The sequence below is a fragment of the Saimiri boliviensis genome, chromosome 2, assembly GCF_048565385.1.
Source record: "Saimiri boliviensis isolate mSaiBol1 chromosome 2, mSaiBol1.pri, whole genome shotgun sequence".
Classification (NCBI taxonomy): Eukaryota; Metazoa; Chordata; class Mammalia; order Primates; family Cebidae; genus Saimiri; species Saimiri boliviensis.
In genome coordinates, this window is record NC_133450.1 from 11,351,306 (window position 1) to 11,372,965 (window position 21,660).

Genomic DNA, 21,660 nt, shown 5'->3' on the forward strand with positions numbered 1-21,660 from the left:
GGCGGCTCACGCCTGTAATCCCAGCACTTTGGGAGGCTGAGGTGGGTGGCTCACCTGAGGTCAGGAGTTTGAGACCAGCCTGGCCAACATGGTGAAACCCCCGTCTCTACTAAAAATACCAAAATTAGCCGGGCGTGGTGGCAGATACCTGTAATCCCAGCTACTCAGGAGGCTGAGGCAGGAGAATCGCTTTGAACCTGGGAGGTGGAGGTTGCAGTGAGCTGAGATCGTGCCACTGCACGCCAGCCTGGGGGACGAGAGCGAGACTTCATCTCAGAAAAAAAAAAAAAAAAAGAAAAGAAAAAAAAGAAAAAAGAAAAGTGAACATTCATCAATCACCAAATAGTTACTGAGCACCTACCATATCACAAGCACTGTGCCAGTTACCTCGGCCAAAGAAGTGAAGAAAGGAAATCCGTTAACACGATCATATTTCAGTTGAAACCTATTTTATTTAATGCACACACATGCTCTTAATACTGAACTTCCCAGTCACTTTCAGACAAACTTTCTTTTTCAACTTGTCTATGGAGTGGTAACAGTAACGACAACAGAGGTGGAAATGGCTACTGCTATGTGCCAGGTACTGTGTTGGCCACTTGATGACTAATTCACAGAGTGAATTTGTCACCCCTCTCTGCAGCCACACTTTTTGCTCTGTGGCTCTGCCACTCCTCGTACCACGGGTGGCATGTATTTTCTTGTCCCTTGACTTCGGGGTGGACTCTTGACTTGCATTGGCCAGTAGAACGTGAGCAGAAGGGACAGACTGCCATTGTGTGTCTCTGCCTGTCCTCTTGTAGCTCTGGCATCATCATGGGACCTCCTCCACCCTTAGGCTGCTACTGCCCCATAGGCTGGGCCCAGAAATGAAAACATGTGGAGCAGACCTAAGCCAAATCTGTAGCAAAAAACCAAGCACACGTGAGCCACAGAAGCATGAGTCAGCATAAACAGTGGATTTAAGCTGCTAGGTTTTTAAGAGCGCTTTGTTACACAACACTAGCTGACTGATGCACTGACTCCACAGCCAGTTTTTCCCAGTAAACTTCCAAGCATCATTATCACCATAGACTGACTGAGAAACAGAGCACCTGAGAGAGGTTATCCAACTTTCCTAACCTTTCCCAGAGCTAATATAAAGTGAAGCCAGACAGTGTGACTCAGCTTCTTTCCCCTAATTCTAAATGGGGTACAGCCCTATGCTCAGATCTTGAATACAATACCAGGAGAAGACTTCACCATTTCAGATGGACAATCTACCTGGCAGCTTTGGAGTCCATTTGCATAAAATGTGAACGTATCCCAAATACTCATCTAATACTCATTTTTTAAAGTGGCCCAACTGCTACATTAATAACTCAAAAAACCACACCACTGGCATACATTTCACCTCAATTTATTCTGTATCTTTACATTTTCCTCCCTAACATCTGCTAAGTTTTAGTGGAAGAAAAAAGGAGCTGTTTTCGATCCTGGGGTTGCTAATGAATGCCCTGAACCCACACTGGTACAGATACACACATTCCCAGAACATTCATGCAGCAGGGGGTCTCCCCACCTGCCCTCCCGGTTTCATATCCTCCCCATCTCTTTCCCTCTGTCAGCAATCAAGCTACCCCACTACCCCGGTGTTCACTCACCTGCAATCATTTTTTTCTTTTTTTTCTTTTTTTTTTTTTTGAAACAGAGTTTCGCTCTTGTCACCCAGGCTGGAGTGCAACGGCGCTATTTCGGCTCAGTGCAACCTCCACCCCCTGGGTTCAAGCAATTCTCCTGCCTCAGCCTCCCAAGTAGCTAGGATTATAGGCACCCACCACTGCGCCTGACTAAATTTTTGTATTTTTAGTGGCGACAGGGTTTCACCACGTGTTGGCCAGGCTGGTCTCGAACTTCTGACCTGTGATCTGCCCTCCTCAGCCTCCCAAAGTGTTGGAATTACAGGTGTGAGCTACTGCACCCAGCCGTAAAATCTTTATACTCTACTTAAAGTTTGCATTCTATGTGTTTTTCTTTTTTTTTTTTCTGGTTCAAAATAAAAGCAAGACTAGAATGACTTCAAGTTTGGGTGAGGTGCTCACTCCATCAGACCTTCTGAAAAAAATTCTGCTCCTGGCTTGAAAGTCTCCTTGCACTGATTCCATTTGGCCTTTCAACTATAAGCTCACCCTGAGAGCTCTCTTTCTGCTGCTCTTTAATACGCGAGTATTAGAACATGCATTTCTTCCATGCAATGAATAGCCCCAGGATAACTGTTTAATAAGGGAACAAATAAGAAAGCCCTGAAAACACTGCCAAGAGGGGTGTTTGGGTTGGGGGCTCACTCATTCCCTTTGGTATACACAGTCAAATCGAAAGCATCCTTTGTTCCGGGCAGAAATCCTTCGGGGAGTTATGGGCCCAGTCCCCTGGCTGTATGTGACAAACCACAGAGGCCCAATGTGCAGAGAACAAAGTATGAGGTGACACTCTGGCTAACTCTGTCTGCCTGAAAACTCACTTTGGAGAATTGGAACAGCTGGCCCTTGAGGAACCTGGAGGGCATCTGGTCCAATCCCTTCATCGCGGGGTTGAGGAAACAGACTCTGGTGCACTGAGATCCTTGTTCAAGGTCACCCGGCTAATGACCGCAGCGTGAGAAGGAAGCCTCGCAATTACCTCTTTCCCTGCAACTAAGCTGGCGTTGTCAAACCTTGCCGATGACGTTTGTAAAACGTGTGAGCCTACTTTCCTGCTTTGGTAAGTTTGAACAGAAAGACAATTTTTTCTTTGTTGTATAGAATCTTAAGTTGCCTGAAGGTCTTTACGATGACAAGTGTTTTCTGGTTTTTTTTTTTTTAAAAGGGACTCAGCAATTGTTGACTCTGGTTGAAAGACATATAATTTGATTATATTATTACTAGTGGTAAAAAAAAAGAGCCTATAATTGTAATATTCTGAAGCTTGAAATCAAAGAGTTACAAACAAAAGGAACTCAGGCTGTACACTGAATATACTACATCCCTGCGTTTTCAAAGGTTTTAAAATTGTTGTTTATTTAAACTCCATTTCCAGTATTAGCCTCTTCTTCTCATTTCATGCCACAAAGAAGAAATCTAGTGAGGTGAAGTATGTGGTTGGCCAGGTTCTAGGTAACTGAGGTCTCACTGCACATTCCACCACAGTGACCACATGCTGTACCTCTAGTTGAGTTTCCTGAATATTCTCAATGAGTTCTGTAAGTGTGCTAAGCACGGTTTTTGTTTTTGTTTTGTTTTGTTTTAGCTATTTTTGTTTGTTTTGAGATAGTCTCGTTCTGATGCCAGGCTGGCATACGGCGGCGCAATCTCGGCTCACTGTTACCTCTGCCTCCTGGGTTCAAGCGATTCTCCTGTCTCAGCCTCCCAAGTTAGCTGGGACTACAGGTGTGTGCCATCACGTCCAGCTAATTTTTGTATTTTCAGCAGAGACAGGGTTTCATCAGGTTGGCCAGGATGGTCTCCATCTCTTGACCTTGTGATCCACCTGCCTTGACCTCCCAAATCTAGAACTTGACCTCCCAAAGTGCTGGGATTACAGGCATGAGCCACCGCGCCCGGCCACTAAGCATGTTTTTGAACATTCCAGTTTAGATTGGCCCAAGAAGAGCTGAAAACAGGATTTCAGAGCCAGCCCTTGATACCAGTCACTAAAACATTTCTACCAAGAACAACCCAATTTTCATCTGAACTTATAAATGGACGATAGGACCTTCAGGTGTGAACACAGCCCGTCTGGGGTTAAAACACCAGGCAGCAGCCCCCTATGCCATCCTCCAGACCAGCAGCTGGCCTCTTCTTCACTTCTCCCCATGATATTTAGTCCTCTCTTTCCCCCTGCTAGTTCTCCAGAGCAGCCAGCTCAGGTCCATGACAAGTGCTCCAGGCAGACGTGGCTGCCTGAGCAAGAGCCGCAGAGGCTGCAGGAGGCTCCTGGGCAGACCCTTGGAGGAGGAAGCCAGGAAGCACATCGTCTTATCCTTGGGAGGGCTGGACTCGACTGGAAACATACAAAGATCCCCTAGACCTGGGGCCATCCCACCTCCCAAGGGCCACGGGTGGGCACAGAGTGTGTGCTTTCTGGAAAAGAAGGTGGTTGGCTACTGGAGAAAGTTCACCTTGATGATACTCATCTGTAAAGCACATAGACACCAAGAACTTTTCAACACTGGGCTATGGATTTGGCGAGACCCAGAGTTTCTCAACGTTGGCACTACTGATGTTTTGGGCTAGATAATCTTTGTTGGGGACTTGGGGGCTGTCCTGTGTAGTATAGGATGTTTAGCAGCAGGCCTGGCCTCCTCACACTGGGTGCCGGAAGGGTAGCGCTGCCCCTTGCAGCTGTGACAACTGAAAAAAAAATTCTCTAAACACTGCCGTATGTCCCCTGGGGGGCAAATCTGTTCTATTCCCTCCCCTTGAGATACCCCTAGGATAAAGAAATGCTCTGGGATGAACAAGATGGCGGGGAACAGAAGCAATTTACACCTCAGAGCAAGTGTTTACCCAGCGCTTCTCAGTAACTCATTGGATAAAGGGATCCCGCAGGCTGAGTGTCATCACTCCCATTTTACAGATGAAAAATTTACGACCTGAGTGACTTGCCCAAAATCAATTAGATTAGCATGGAACAGTGCCTGGGCTTGAACCTTGATGTTACTCTCCAAACTCAGTTCTCTATGACTACAAAGCACACTGGGTTTGAATCAGCAGAGATAACTCTTTTGGCTCTGGTGAGAGCCCCTCCCTTTCCCCATCCAAAGAAGATATAATAACTGAAGGAGGAGGACGAGCGTGTTTACGGCTTTCCTATTTAATAGGTTTGGTCTTCACAAACTTTCTTCTCCAAGCACCAAGTTGATGGGGATTGCTTTTTCTTGAGTGTCCGCGGGATCACAGAACTTTCAAGTCACAAATAAAAGATGATACAAAGATCTGGGTTGGTCTGTGATTACTGGAAGAAAGGGAAAAGTTGCCAGGTTTCACAGAATTTTCTGGGTGGTCATTTCACTCTGCTGAAAATTAAGCCTGAAGATGCTTTATTTGTTTGGTTTTGGGTTTTTTTTTTTTTTTTTTTTTTTTTGAGACTGAGTCTCTCTCTGTCACCAGGCTGGTATGCAGTGGTGTGATCTTGGCTTACTGCAACCTCCGCCTCCTGGGTTCAAGTGATTCTCCTGCCTCAGCCTCCTGAGTAGTTGGGATTAAGACATCTGCCACCATGCCCAGCTAAATTTTGTATTTTTAGTAGAGACAGGGTTTCACCAGGTTGGGCAGAATGGTCTCGATCTCCTGATCTCATGATCTGCCCACCTTGGTCTCCCAAAGTGCTGGGATTACAGGTGTGAGCCACCGCGCCCAACCACTTTTTTGTTTTTTAAGAGATCACTCAGGAACCCATTCAGCATACTCACAGCCCTTGCCAGTGTTCTGATAGGCTTAAGGCGACAACGGACTTCACCTCAGCTTTCATTAAAGTCCCTCATCCCCGAAGCTGACCTCCAACAATACAGGGAGTTTGAAATGGAGTCACAAAGCCAGGTGTGTTTAGACCCATCTTCTCATTCTGGGTGATCTGGGCCTCTCACTTGGCAGCGGGCCTGTTCATATAGCCAACACTTAGAGTCTCTGTTTCCAAACTGCTTTAGGGAATCAAATTAACTTGTACTGTCAGTTTGAGGGAGAAGAAAATAAAATGCCCATAGGACAGAAAGAATTCCTTAATTCTACGACAACATGATGTTCCATTTGGTGGAAACAAAAATGAGTATTTAGGAAAAACATATGTCAGTCCCAAGACCCTAATTTTGTAAAAATAGAACAGAGGGGGCTGGGCACAGTGGCTCACGCCTGTAATCCCAACACTTTGGGAGGCCGAGGAGGAAGGATCACCTGAGGTCAGAAGTTTGAGACCAGCCTGGCCAATATGGAGAAACCCCATCTCTACTAAAAATACAAAAAAATTAGCCAGGCATGGTGGTGGGTGCCTGCAATCCCAGCTACTGGGGAGGCTGAGGCAGGAGAATCACTTGAACCCAGTAAGCAATTTGCAGTGAACCAAGATCAAGAACAGAGGGGCCGAGCGCATGACGGCTCACGCTTGTAATTCCAGCACTTTGGGAGGCCGAGCCGCGTAATCATGAGGTCAGGAGATCAAGACCATCTTGGCTGAAATGCTGAAACCCTGTCTCTACTAGAAATACAAAAAGTTAGCTAGGCATGGTGGCATGCGCCTGTAGTCCCAGCTACTTGAGAAGCTAAGGCAGGAGAATCGTTGAACCCAAGACGTGGAGGGTACAGTGAGCCGAGATCACGCCACTGAACTCCAGCCTGGAAGACAGAGTGAGACACTGTCTCAAAAAAAAAAAAAAAAAAAAAAAAAGAACAGAGGATACTAGATAGAGGCTGAAAGAGTAGAGGGAATAGAGGGATGGGGAGAGATTTGTTAAAGGACTCAAAATTACAGCTAAATAGGAGAAATAAGTTCTAGTGTCCTATACCACTGCAGGATGATTATACTTAACAATCATATATTATATCAAATACCTAGCAATCATATATTACAATATTATGTAGTTTACAATGACTATGTAAACTATGTATATTTATATTACATAGTCATTGTAAACTGTAATGATTATTACATAGTAACATATCATACGATTAATCAAATAATGCAATTACACAGTTTACAATTACTGTGTGGATTTTTACTATGTAATGTTTCTATGTAACAGTCATATATTACATGGTTTCAAAGAGAGGGAGGATACTGAATGCGTCCAACACAAAGAAATGATAAATGCTTGATATGATGGATATACTAATTAACCTGTGATCACCATAATGATATTATGATGTATCAAAACATCACTATGTACTCCATGAATAGGGACAATTATTTGTCAATTTTAAAAAATTGGCCAGGTGCGGTGGCTCATGCCTGCAATTCCAGGACTTTGGGAGGCCAAGGCGGGTGGATCATGAGGTCAGGAGATCGAGACCATCCTGGCCAACATGGTGAAACCCTGTCTCTATTAAAATACAAAAAAATTAGCCAGGCACAGTGGTGCATACCTGTAGTCCCAGCTACTTGGGAGGCTGAGGCAGAGGAATCACTTGAACCTGGGAGGCGGAGGTTGCAGTGAGCCCAGACTGCACCACTGCACTCCAGCCTGGCAAGAGAGCAGGATGCCATCTTAAAATAAATAAATAAATAATCAGATATTTTTTAAAAACTCTTAACTTTGGAGAGAAAGGTAAAAATGGAAATTGGGAGAAAGAGCTATTGGAAACTCTGAGTTATTGGTCTGATCTTAGACCCTCTTCTCCAAAGAACAGAAAACAGGCTTACAGGTGGAACAAACTCAGATCTGGGCCTTCCACTAATAAATGAATGTCTTAAGACCGAAAATAAGGCCAATCATGGTGGCTCATGCCTATAATGCCAGCACTTTGGGAGGCCGGGGAGGGCAGACCACCTGAAGTTAGGAGTTGAAGACCAACCTAGCCAACATGGTGAAACCCAGTCTCTACTAAAATTACAAAAAAAAAAAAAAAAATTAGCCAGGCATGGTGGCGCACACCTGTAATCCCATCTACTGGGGAAGCTGAGGCACGAGAATCACTTGAACCTGGGAGACTGTGCCACTGCACCCTAGCCCGGGTGACAGCGCAAGACTCAATCTCAAAAAAAAAAAAAAAAGACGACTGAGAAATAGCTTTGCTCTCTCAAAAAACAAAAAAAAAAAAGCAGGACATGGAAAAGTCCCCTCCCTTGACAACTGCAATTTCTCATGTCTTATCTGCCGGCAAACCTCACTATTAGTTCAACTTCACAAAACAAACAATTCTTATTACAGGACTCTTAGTCATTCTGTTTTTCACTTTCTTCCACAGAGCAGAAGCCATTAGGTCTGGGTATCCTTTCTCTGCTCTCTTTTCCCAGACCTGGTTCCCAGCCTCCCCGCCTCCTGCAGTCAGGTCTGCCTGAATTGGAGCACCATGAATCACTTCCCGTGGGCAGACTGCACGCTTGGGGGTGGGATTTTCTTTCTTTCTCTCTTTTTTTTCCTGGAAAAGATTCTCACAGACTTTTGGGGTAAAACAAGTGGAACCAGGCGACGATGATGATAGCTGGCGATGATGATATCAAAACAAATCTTAAAGTTTCCAAAGACTTAGAGAAAATGTCAGGCGGGCATTCCTGACTGGGACCGGCAGATGGGGAGAGGTGAAGAGGGCAAATGAGGAGGTTCTGTGTTAATGGCACAGTTCTGACTTCTTTAATTATGAGTCACTGGCCAGAGAGATAAAGCAATGTCACAAGTGCTTGTAGAACATGCAACGGACTCTGACATTCACACGCAGAGGCAGTGCCCCGGGACAAGCGTTCACCCCGGTGATTTTACAATTCCTAGCAAATGTCACACGGTATGGTTGAGAAAGGAACATTCCCCTTCTCAGTCTTGCTACCTTTACAACTCAGTCCCTATTTTTTTTTAAAAAGCCCCAAAGCCTTCGGGATTTGCAAGCCTTTCAGTTCAGCCACTGTTGGGTGTGAATTGGGAGCTGGAAGTAAAGGAGGGGTGGGAAACAACCACGTTTCTGGGAAAAGTTAGTTTCAGGACCACGGAGTTAAAGAGGTTTTACATGCAAAAAGCGCAGCCTTTGCATGCCACCAATCCCTGTTCTATACACATCCTGTGCTCTCTGAACCAAAGCTTTACAAGCTTATACAGCAGTTTCCATCCCAAATGGTAACAAAGAATGGGTGTCCCTCATACTCTGGCATCTGTACCCTGAGGACGGTTAAGTGGCCAATTAGCATTCTTTTCTGTCTAAGGGGACAGACTTCCCATTATACTTAAACAAAAGGTTCTGGTTCATTGGGGCAATTCACCTAAGACAGCAAAGAACCCCTATGGGCAGGAAGACAGGAATTCCGCACAGGCAAGAAGGAAGGACTTCAGATCAGCCAGGCCTGCGCTTACCATGTCAGGGTGGCAATAGCCCCCCTCGATTAAGCCGGCCTCATCAACTAAGGGGCTCTTGTCTGAAAGCTGCATCCCTAAAACAGCTACAATCAGGAACAAGGAAAGGCTTCCAGGTGAGGCATCCTCCCATTGGGTCCTGGATGCTTTCAACTCTCCCCGTTATCGGTCCCGTTATCGGTCCACCCAGTGCCAGCTGACTCAGATGCCGACGGATGTTACCAGGCCTACTTTACAGGTAGAGAAACTCAAAATGCTGAACAGGCCCAGGTAGTGGAGGTAAATGTGGCAGCCACAGCATCGGAACGTGGAGCCAGCAGCCTACTGAGCTGCGGTGCAGGTGGGGACAGAGCCCTCTGACGTCCAATCATCTTCCAGCTCAAACAGTAACCCACGCCGTGGCTTTCTGCTAAGAATGACCTCCCTCCATCTTCCCCTCCTCGAACTCTTAACAGCCCACAGTCCCCACTGTCCCGCACTCTTCAGCATCATTTAGCACCAAAGGCCTGGTATGATGAGGTGACTTCTGTGTGTTTCTGACTTCCCTTCCCAACTGTGCCAGGGACTCCGCAAGGGGAAAGAGACCCAGTTTAACTTTGCCTGCTTCCTGGATGGAGCAAGCATAGGGCTTGCAGGTCACGTGTGCTCAGAAAATTGGTAATGGTAATGGAATTATTAACTGATAATGTGCATCAGCAACTGGTAAGCATCACAGTACCTTTCCGAAGATGTAGGAAACAAGCAAAGATCTCAAGCTGCCCACAGCCTTATGAACCCGATCCAGAAGTCAAGCCTCATAGCAAAGAATCCACAGACACACATTACTGCCGTGGGCCCGATACCGGAAATCTTCTTGAAGCAATCAGCTGATCTTGAGAGGTGCAATTAAAATCAGCAGGAGAATGACAGCCACAGGTGCCAGTTAGGCAAAAGCAACCAGTGGGCAAGTGCAGGAAGCTAAAACGTTTTCAAATGAGGAAGCTCGGCCCACCTGCCACACCGGGGAAGACAGTCATCTGTGGCTAAGGTTATAGGCAGACATCAAATAGAGCAATCTGCAGTAAATTTGCTCAGCAAATATTTGCTAACTGGAGATTTTATCAGTATTGGATTTAAGAGAGGAGAAAGCAGCCACTGGGCATGGTGGCTCACGCCTGTAATCCCAGCACTTTGGGAGGCCAAAGCAGGCAGAGCACCTAAGGTCAGGAGTTCAAGAGCAGCCTGGCCAACATGGTGAAACCGTGTCTCTACCAAAAATACAAAAATTAGCTGAGCATGGTGGCGAGTGCCTATAATCCCAGCTACTCGGGAGGCTGAGGCAGGAGAATCACTTGAACGGTTGCAGTGAGCCGAGATCATGCCACTGCACTCCAGCCTGGGTGACAAGAGTGAAACTCTGTCTTAAAAAAAAAAAAAAAAGGCAGAAAGCATACAGATATGTGGGGCCACCCTGGAGAGTGGACTGCAGCCTGGCCGCTCATTAGATGACAGGAATAAAGTGTGGTCCTCCCTCCGGCTGTGCTACTGACTTAACATGGGAGTCTTCAGGTATGGATTCTCTCATTTAAAAAATGATGGGTTCAACGGATCTCTAGTGTCTCCTTACCTTCTAGCACCTTCTAGCATTCCAAATACCTGGGAAAAACACTAACCTGCAGGGGAAAGGGGCTTAAAGGTGTTCTGTGTCTATACTTCTCATCCCTTCTCTACCTTTAGGCACCTAGGGCCTTGGAGAAAGCCTGAGTCATTGACAGCAGCTGAGGAAGTAAGTAATCAAGAATGTGGACTGCAAACAAAAATTCCTCTTCTCTACTGCACAAGGAGCAACGAACAGAAAGGATGAGGGAGCAAACTTCAGAACGTCGACTCTTTCTGCAGGTTAGAAGCAAACACAAAAACCAAAGCAGCCCCAAACCCAATGCCAACATCAACTCAACAGTGGCAGTCGTAGCTGTCATGTGGGATATAAAGGAACTAAATTCATTTCAAACAACTTCCGGAGAGAGGAGTTTGCTTTAAACCAGAAAGTTGAGGGAGGCTGCAGAATTACTGACCTCAAAAGTCAGAGGTCATGAAATGAATGAGACAGGTAGACGGATTCCAGATGTGCTCACCTCTGTGGCTGGTAGAACGGGACCTGGGACAGGGGCGGCGGGAGGGTGGTATGCAAATGTTCTTTTTGCAGTACATTCCAGCCTCAGAACCAAAGGACTTTGGAGCTGATGGCGAGCATTTCACCATGACCTCCTTCCCCTCCCCGAACACATGAGGAAACAGGGGCCCGGGAGGCGATGGTATTTACCCAGGGATCCTTCTGAGTGAGCTCCTGTGTTGTTCATTCGTTCATTCTCTCTCTCTCTCTTTCTTTTTGAGACGGAGTTTTGCTCTTGTTGCCCAGGCCAGAATATAATGGCACGATCTTGGCTCACTGCAACCTCTGCCTCCCGGGTTCAAGTGATTCTCCTGCCTCAGCCTCCCAAGGAGATGGCATTACAGGTGCCTGCTACCATACCTAGCTAAGTTTTTGTATTTTTGGTAGAGACAGGGTTTCACCATGTTGGCCAGGCTGGTCTTGAACTCCTGACCTCAGGCAATCCACCCGCCTTGGCCTCCCAAAGTGCTGGGATTACAGGCGAGAGCCACCACTCCCAGCCCTCTGTTTTTTCTACTTCAGGAATCCATGATCCCAACACTATGGCCCCAAATGGAAAACTCAGCTGTTGGTGTAACTGAACAAAGAAGCTAACACCACAACAAAGGGCAGGAGCTCCCATCAGGAGCAGAAAGGACAGAGTGGTTTCTGTGGAGGAGCGGCTGGGCCTGGCATTTCCCACCATACACACACCCAGCTGTCGGGACCATGCTCCACTGTAGCCCGTCTTTCAAGTCAGCCCGGCTGTCAAGCCTGGGCCCATGTCCCTGGCTCTGTAAACAGTTCTGGCCCTCACTCTCTCTCTTCCCTCCTCCACTCTCAGAACTCCACACACCACCGGGCCTAGATTGTTTGGCAACAATGGAGGGGAACATTAAACAAGAGTTGACGACAGGAAGTGAATCACTGAATTCTCAAACAGGCTCCCAAGAAGGAGCGAAGGAGGGTGGGAGGGGCCCCTGGCAGGGCCTGGAGGGGTGCAGGGGAATCTTGGGAGGCTGCTCTCTTCTCACCCCACTGAAGGACACCCTTCCAACTCTGCCTGGCTGTGACCAGGTGGCAGCTTCATATGTCAGGCCCCATCTAGCTCCCGAATCACCCCGCGCTACTTCCGAGTTTCGCTGGTGTTCTCTGCTCCTTGGATCAAGCAAGAGGGAGAGATGGAGAAAAAGCCTTTCTTCTCTAACACTGATCCAGCTTTGTCCCCCTACCCCTTAGAAAGTCTGAACCTGGGCAGGGCATGGTGGCTCACTCCTGTAATCCCAGCACTTTGGGAGGCCGAGGCGGGTGGATCACCTGAGGTCAGGAGTTTGAGACCATCCTGACCAACATGTAGAAAATACAAAAATACAAAAAAATTAGCTGGGCATGGTGGCACATGCCTGTAATCCCAGCTACTCAGGAGGCTGAGGCAGGAGAATCGCTTGAACCTGGGAGGCGGACATTGCAGTGAGCCGAGATCGCACCATTGCACTCCAGCCTGGGCAACAGGATCGAAACTCCATCTCAAAAAAAAAAAAAAAAAATCTGAACCTGAAGAGGCGACTACTGGCTCTATCAGAGGGAAAAGGCTCGTTCTGCTCTCCCTGCTCAGAGCCTCAACTACTTAAATGGAGATGTTCTCAAAGGAAAATCTAAAACACAGGGAGAATGTCGCTGTATGGCCTGAGATTCCCTCTAAGTGTCTGAGAAGTCCCTCCCTGTCCCCTCCCCCAAAAACACATCCCTAAGTCTGCACTGACGCCCACTCAACCCTGGTGCCATGGGATAGTCCCTCCAGCCTCCGCACTACCCGCTCTAGGCTGTACCTCCAGTGACAGCTGCCCTGCCCGCGTGCCCTGAGCCTATCACCCTCCAAGTCTGGTCTCTGCCAGGCTGTCACGTTTTAGTCAAATGATGTGTAGGCATACTCTCTGCTGCTCCAAAGAGCACTTGATTACTCAGTCTGTATATATTACAGGCCTACTATGTGCAAGGCACTTGGTGAGTGCCTGTCTTAACTTCCTCTGCAAGAGATCCAAGATGGACGGCTCAATCTAGGAAACATTTAAGATTCTATGTGCAAGAAGAACAGGGCTGGGGCACCCCCTGGTATATGTAAATGTGCCCTAAGTTTTGCTTTATAGGCTGTCTTTTCACAACTCGTTTTCCCTCCTCTACTTCACCCTCATTAAGGAGGTAACACTGACCATTTGCTTCCTAGAGGCAAGTTTTATGGTAAGCACTTTAGTGCTTCTATATTTAAATACTTTAATCCTGTAGGACAGGGCCTCATCATCCAAAAGAAGACAGTGAAGCTCAGAGAGGTTAGGAGTATTTCACAAGGTCACCCAGCAGGCAGGGAAGCAGAGCTGAACTCTGAACTCTGAACATAAAAGCCCAGCTTCTTCCCACTGTATCAAGCTGTTGTTCTGCACGCCCCAGCTGCCTTGCAGGGGGACACGGTGGAAATAGAAAGAGACCAGAAATTGGAACCTGGACTTGAAATCTGGGTCCTCTACTTACTACCTGGGCCACCTCAGGCCAATTTCCTCACTGGTATAAAGGGGCCATATGGGAAGACGGTCAAGTGGTTCACGTATAGATTGCACATGAAGGCCCTTCGTAAACCGAGACGTGGTACCCTGACATACAGCGTCACCCATCACCTTTTATTCACGAACCAGAAAATCCTGTCCAATGATGTTGCTGAATTCCACTCCTGCATTTTTTTTTTCTTTTTTTGAGACAGAGTTTCGCTCTTGTTGCCCAGGCTGGAGTGCAATGGCGTGATCTCAGCTCACCGCAACCTCTGCCTCCAGGGTTCAAGTGATTATCATGCCTCACTCCCGAGTAGCTGGCATTACAGACATCCACCACCACACCAGGCTAATTTCATATTTTTGGTAGAGATGGGGTTTCTTCACGTTGGTCGGGCTCGTCTCTAACGCCTGACCTTGTGATCCACCCGCCTTGGCATCCCAAAGTGCTGGGATTAGAGGCTTGAGCCACCGCGCCCGGCCCTTCCTAGAACAAGCTGGTGCAAGGTCAGGAGACTAAGATGGAGAACATTCTAGAAACATCATCTGGGAGAATCATTTTGTCTTTCTTTTCTTTTCTTTTTTTTTTTAAATGGCACAGCTTGCTCTAGCCCAGGATGAAAGATTAACAATCCCTTTCCCAGGCCTATCAAATTTTGCCAAGCCTTCCTGAAACTCTCACCCTCAAGGATTATAAAAGTGAAGGTCTAAAGCAGTGTTTGAGTTTCCCAAGTCCCAGCTCTGCTATGAGCACCTATTCCCGAGTCACTCCTGCTTGCTGAACCTCAGCCTGCTCATCTATAAAATGGGCAGACTGAACCAGAAATTTCCAAGGTCCCTTTTCTGACAGTCTCTGCCAATTAATCAGAGGCTTATTGGTTTTTCTTACACACAGTAGGAAGAATTATTTCAGTAGAACTTGACTGAACTATGGACAAGGAAAAGGGGGTACATTTCCAACTCCCCAGTAACACACTCCACTCCGGCTCTCCTGCTGGGGAAGAAATTCCCATGGCAAACCCCGCCCCCACAACCTCCCTGTGCACCTGGCTTTGTGAGGATGAGTCCAGGAGGGTGACTTCCGGCCTGCACTCCAGCCCTCATCACGCAATCCTCTGCGCAGGAATCAGAGAACCACAGCAACCACAGCTCGGATTCCAGCCCCACGCCTGGCTGTGAAAGAGCAAGGGCGTGGAAGGCAAATCTGCTATCTGCTGTGACATTGTGCAAAATTGGAAACTTGCATCAGGCCATAAGCCTGTGGAAACCAAGACCTCAGTGTTTTTGCAAAGACAGCATAACAGCCGTCTTTGTGTCTAAAAACACGGCACCTCTATCCCATGTAGGCTGTGGTGCACTACAGAACTACCGATAGACCCTCCTGAACACATCAACCACTGGCCAGGACAGGAACTCTTCCTGTGCCCTACAAGCACCATCAAGCCTGGCACATAGCAAACACAGCTGAGGCTCAATATTATACTCACTGATTTAACTCAATTACACGAGTATTAGGGCCAAAGGAATTATAAACAAATTTCTTTCAAAGCACATTTTCAAAAATAAACTACTACTTCAGGAGAAACTTTTAAAATGAAAATAAATAATCCCTGAAGATCAACACCCCTTCCTTAATATTAAACCATACCATGATATTGATCCATACAATGAAATATTACCCAGCCATAAAAAGTCATGATGAAACATGCAAAAAGATGGATGAATCTGAAAATAACTATGCTGTGTAAAAACAATCACACAAAAGTAATACATAGAGTAGGATTCCATTTATATAAAATTTTTAGGAAATGTAAACTAATGAATCATAACAGAAAGATCAGTAGATGTCTGGGGATGCGGGCAGCGGGCAAACGGGATGGCGAAATTGCGAAGAGGCAAGAGGAAGGTTTGAGGAGTGAAGGACATGTTTGTTGTCTTGATTGTGGTGATAGTTTCATGGACGTATATGAATATCAAACTCCTCAAATTAGACACCTGAAATATGTGCCATTTATTTCATATCAATTACGCCTCAATACAAATGTTTAAAAAAAAAAAAAAAAAAAAGGCCAGGCGCCATGGCTCATACCTGTAATCCCAACACTTCGGAAGGCTGAGGCGGGCACATCACGAGGTCAGGAGTTCGAGACCAGTCGAGCCAACATAGTGAAACCCCATCTCTACTAAAAAAATACAAAAAATCAGCTGGGTGTGGTGGTGTGCACCTGTAATCCCAGCTACTTGGGAGGCTGAGGCAGGAGAATCACGTGAACCCAGGTGACAGAAGTTGCAGTGAGCCAAAATCATGCCCACCGCCCTCCATCCTAGGTGACAGTGCGAGACTCTGTCTCAAAACAACCAAAGGCACGGTAGCTTACGCCTATAATCCCAGCACTTTGGGAGGTCGAGGTGGGCGGATCACTTGAGGCCAGGAGTTCAACACCAGCCTGGCCAACATGGTAAAACCTCGTCTCTACTAAAAAGACAAAAATGAGCCAGACATGGTGGTGCCTGCCTGTAGTCCCAGCTACTCAGGAGGCTGAGGCATGAGAATCACTTGAACCTGGAAGGCGGAGGTTCCAGTGAGCTGAGATCAGGCCAGTATACTCCAGCCTGGGCTACAGAGTAAGACTCTGCCACAAAACAAGTCAAATTCTGATGGCAATGGGGATTTTAAAATGCAACAAAGCAAGCAGAAGCCTAGACATATTTTGCTCCAATAGACTGTGTCAAAGGCGTCCACTTTTGCTCATTGTATGACAAACTCTAAATACTGAAACATTAATGATCTGCCTTAATATGTTCTAGTACAGTATGGCAAATATGTACACTAAAGATTTCACTGAAAAGATAGTTATGGCATATCTGCCACTTCAGTATCTCAGCTATTTAGTTCTTTGTGCAAAACATCATACAGATAGATCCATTACTGCATGACTTGAAAAGTCCCATTCTGGCTGACGTGATCACAACAACTATTCATCAGTGAAAAGCCTCGACAGGCGAAGCATCCCAAGGTGGGTCACCAAATTTCAAGCTGGCATTGGAGAATCACCGGGCTGGTGCACAGAGAGCTGGCTCTCCAGCAAGGACGTCTGGCCTGGCCGGGAATGATTCATTGAGCAAAAAGACATGCCAGAGAAAATGAGGAGGATGTTCCAACCCAGGAGTGAGCCGACGGGTATGCAGACGCTGGAGTCGTCTCCGGCGCATGGGTGCATGCCGCTGTATTCCAGCTCTACCTGGGGTACTCACCAGATGCCCTACAGGACCCTTTTCACAAACATCACAAGCCTACTTTGTCAGCTCTTTCCTCCTTGAAATGTTACTATCACCGTAGCTCCACTGTTATTTAGCACAGTGGTTTCTGAATGTCTCACGATGCCAGCAGCCTCGGCCGTTACCAGGCCTCTAGTCTAGCCTGTCATTCCAAAACAAACCAGATGTCCATTCTCTGTCTATCCAGAAGCCTGAGAATTGGGGGTGGGGTACAGATCAGGGGACATCGTTGGGAAACCTCTTATTTAGGACATTGAGCAGAAGAAAGCACTTAACACACTTACGACTGACCCTAGGGGTGAAACAAAGGTGGAAGAAGCAATAACAAGGTGAAAAGTAGAGTTTCGCCGTTCCTGAAGGACATGCTTTCCAACCCGTTGGTGATTTGTCCTCAGAAGTTCTGCAGAAAGACCTCGTTTATTGCCAACAGAGCCCCGGGGTCGAGTGTTTCTAGCACAATTCCACGCTAACCATGGAGGCTCAGTAAATGTTCACAGATGGTGATGAATTCCTACCTCTGGCCAAGTGTACAGGGGGAAAAAAAAACACCTAGCTATTAAACATTTGAACACTGACAGTCTTAGAAACAATGGGGCAGGCGTGGGGGAGACACACAAAAGAATGAATATACCAAAAGGAAATTAAAGTCTAACAGTTTAGGAAGGAGGGTGAAAGAGCAGTGGATGACAGCCGAGCTGGTCCAGGCCCCAGCCCCTCACTGCCTAGCTATGTGGCTTTGGGCAAGTTACTCAAACTCTCTTGTGCCTTTGTTGACTGAACCAGCCTGTGAGGTTGGTGTGATTTACCCTAATTTAAAATTCGGAGAGCGGAGAGCGGAAGACTCAAATGACACCTCACAGTGTCACAGAAGCCTCTATTTCCCCCATCCCACCCCACCTCACCCCCAGGCAAACTGGGTCTGCCTCAATTTAGAGTTTATATTATCTTTTCTGGGGCACTCGGACCTCAGCTCCAATTCAGCTGCCAGAGGTAAGCCATGAACCAGAGTAGGTTTACGACTCAGGAGGTCCAATGGGCGTTCAGGGAGCGGCCTCCAGGTATCGGACTTTCCAGGTAATGAAAAACAGCTTACAGGTTATCCAGTCCAACAACCACAGGAGACAGAGCTCTGTTAGGAAGTTCTGCCATGTATGGAGCTGAACGCAATCTGTTCTGTTGATTTTTGCCTCCTGGTCCCGGTAATAGCCTTCCGGGAGTTTGCCAGACCAGGGTCCCTGGCTGGGCTCTCTCTGTTCTACCTTCTAAATCCCCAGGGCTTTCCTCTGACGAACACTGTCTCATCCTGGGCACTACTGCTGGGTTAAGCTGAAATACAATGAACTTTGCAGGGTCTGAGACTCGAACCCAGGCCTTTCCCCCACAATCCCCCACTTGACATTCCTCCGACTCTATCCACCTTGGCTACAATCTCAGGGAGAAGCATGGAACCACGACCGTGCAGGGCAGAAAGAGTCCAGCAGCATGAGGAAGACACAGCTCATCCCAAAATGTTGACTAGAAAACACGGCACAACACAGACAGTACTTTGAACGTAACAGGTGCTCAATAAATATTTCTTGTGCAAATAAATGATGAATGGGAGCCAGATCAAGCTCCTCTTTCCACTTCCCCACCTCACTTGTGGTCAGCCCAGGCAACTTCCCTAAGAAACTTCCCGTGGCCAGAACTGGGAGACCCAGAAAACAGCCGTCAATTAATCGGTCTGGGCTGGAGGTCAAAAACAGACAGCTGTCCACTGCCCACAGATGTTGTGCTTGGCCTGCAGAGCGTTTTTAAAATTTTTAAATGACTGCCAACTTTTCAAAACGCGGAGATTTTGTATGTAAATCTCGATTTTTGGCTTCTCTTGAAAGAACTCAGACGACCTGGCAACACGTTGACGTTGTCTGATGCTGAGTTGCCAATGCCCCCTTTAGAACACAAATGACCCCTGAGTGCTACTCTCTTTCCTTGCACCAGGCCCCATTTCCCGCACTCTGACTGTCCCTGTGAACACCTCAGCTTGCAACCCTAGCCTAAGCTTCCAAAGGGGAAGGCTTCACTCCTTCCAAATCAAAACAGAACTCGAAGAGACTGGAGCCTGGGCTTTGGAGCATAACCACAAAGCTCCGTTTGTTCGGGACAGCTGGGTTCACATGTGTTGACCTGGTGTCATTATGAATGGCATTCCCTTTCACTCTCACTGTCTCATCAGGCCACCCTGAGCCTCTGTCAGCTCTAGACCCACCTGTCATATCAAGGATTCTGTACCCAGTGCCCTCAGAAGGTCATCTGCTCTCTACAGTTTCTCAGCCTGGAGGTTTCAAACTTCTCCTGGTAGAGTTTATTCTGCAGCGTGCTGCTTAGGCAGGCAGAAGTACAGAAAGAACAGTACAATAAAGAGAAGTGAGAAAAAAGGAGAGAGTTAGAGAAGTCTCTATTCAACTCTACCTCCTGGGTACCATTTCTTTTGCCCGAAACCAAAGTGAGAACTAAGCTATCACCACTCCATTTTCAGTGGCGACTAGGAAAGAAGAGAGAAGGGAGGCTTTCACGGTGAGACAAGACGCTCATCAATCTGTACTCACGTCTCTTCCAGAATCCCCTGCCCTGTTGAATCAAATGCATTTACTTATCAAGCACAGCCTCCATCAAACACATTCACTTCTTTCGTTCTTTCTTTTTTGAGACAGAGTTTCATGCTTGCTGGCCACGCTAGAGTGCAATGGCACCACCTCAGCTCACTGCAACTTCCGCCTCTCAGGTTCAAGTGATTCTCCTGTCTCAAGGCTCCCAAGTAGCTGGGATTACAGGTGTGCACCACCACACCCAGCTAATTTTGTATTTTTTTTTTTAAATAGAGGCAGGGTTTTGCTATGTTGGTCAGGCTGGTCTCAAACTCCTTACCCCAAGTGATCCACCCACCTCGGCTTCCCAAAGTGCTGGGATTATAGGCATGAGCCACCGCGCCCAGCCTAAACACATTCACTTTTCTTTTTCTTTTTTTTTTTTTTTTTTTGAGACAGAGTCTTTGCTCTGTCGCCCAGGCTGAAGTGCAGTGGTATGATCTTGGCTCACTGCAACCTCTGCCTCCGGGGTTCAAGCAATTCTTCTGCCTCAGCCTCCCGAGTAGCTGGGACTACAGGCTCCTGCCACCACACCCGGCTACTTTTTGCATTTTTAGTAGAGACAGGGTTTTGCCATAATGGCCAGGCTGGTCTTGAACTCCTGACCTCATGATTCACCTGCCTCAGTCTCCCAAAGTGCTGAGATTATAGGCATGAACCACCACACCCAACCTAAACGCATTCACAGCTTCCACCCATGCCTGCTCCAGACCTGGTGACAGCAGACAATGCCAATCTGACTGACGTTGGTCAGGGTGAAAATAATAATAATTCTAGAGTATCAAACATTTTTTATCAGTTAACATTTTCCAGGGCCTTTTAGCATAGCCGGGATCGTACCTGGCTTTGGAGGGGATGCTTGTAGAAGGCATAGACATGCAAAGAAAAGCAGGTTATGCAAGCTGCTTTCCATAGCAAAACCTTGCACCTAGCCAGGACCCACCAGAGCTGCTACAGCCTTAGGTGTACCTTAATTCCAGCCACGGTCACTAGGGAAGTTTTCTATTTAACCTTAAAATCAAAGTATTCCCTCCCCAAACTTTAAAGGGTTAAAGGCTAGGGAAGAAATGATTTCACTGAGGAAGGAGGGGCGCAGAAGGCTCCCCTCCCCCTAATAAAAATTCTGGCAAGAACAGACACAGTGGGGAAAAGCAAGCCAGGAAACCCCATACTGCCGGTCTTGACATTTTATAGGAAAACCTGATGTAACGAGATATCACAGGACATCTGAGGTTTATTTTTTTTTTCCCCTAATGTGAGCAAAGAGAAGAAATCTGGTTCTTAAAATCCTCAAGATCCACGTAAACTTAAATCTCTAACCCCCCGCTTTTCCACAGCGAGCACAGCACAGAGTCATCGCTGCCGGTCGGAATCTGTTTTTAAGTTTCCTGTGGTAGCTGCCTCAGATACGCCCAAGCCCGTTTTATTGGGCAGCGGAGAGCTAATATGAGGCACAATCTGTGTCTAAATGCATTTCTGACACAGTCTCTCAAAGGTAATTTTGCAAATAGGTACAGTGAAGGGCTTCCGCTTTGAAGTAGGCTGGGAATCGGCTACAGTTGCTTAAACACTGCTCAAATTCCGCTAAAAGGGTAAAGAGAAAGCACATTCCAAGAAATTATATTTCACATCTGCCCCGATCAAGTCAACCAACTGCTCTGGAGGGTTAATGGGATGGGGTTTTCACATCCTCCAGGGAGGGGAGGGGGTGAAGGGTATTTATACATTCTCAGCTGGACTTTTTGGTTAGAGCTGCTCTTATTGATCTAGACAGACACAAATTATGAGGCCTGCCATGGCTTGTATATACACATAGCCATGTGAAAACAGTCACAAGTCTAATTGAAGGAGACAGCAAGAAATCAAAGGAAGAAAGAAAGAAGGAACAAAACACCCAGACCCACAGAGCAGCATTCCAGCTGCCCAGAGAGGCTGAGCAGGGGCTGTTCCTTTAAGAAGAGATGGATGGTTACCTACACAGATGAATTCAGTTCCCCTGGGTTCAACTGTCCTAGGGAACTGCTCAGTACAGCGATGATTAGAAAGGAACAAATAGCTCCCCCTTCCCAGTGGGCT

General features: G+C 47.0%; 1 protein-coding gene across 9 annotated transcripts in view; it reads right to left on the reverse strand.

Annotated features, from left to right (window-relative positions):
- SMAD3 (SMAD family member 3) overlaps positions 1–21,660 on the reverse strand; it is a 139,354-nt gene that overhangs the window by 39,132 nt on the left and 78,562 nt on the right. Inside the window, exon 1 of one of the 9 annotated variants that reach the window (XM_074392755.1) lies at positions 15,768–17,850. The exons of the other annotated variants lie outside the window; for them this stretch is intronic. The gene's annotated coding sequence lies outside the window, so the exon portion shown is untranslated. Of the gene's footprint in view, positions 1–15,767; positions 17,851–21,660 lie in introns of those variants that run through there. 9 annotated transcript variants of the gene reach the window in all.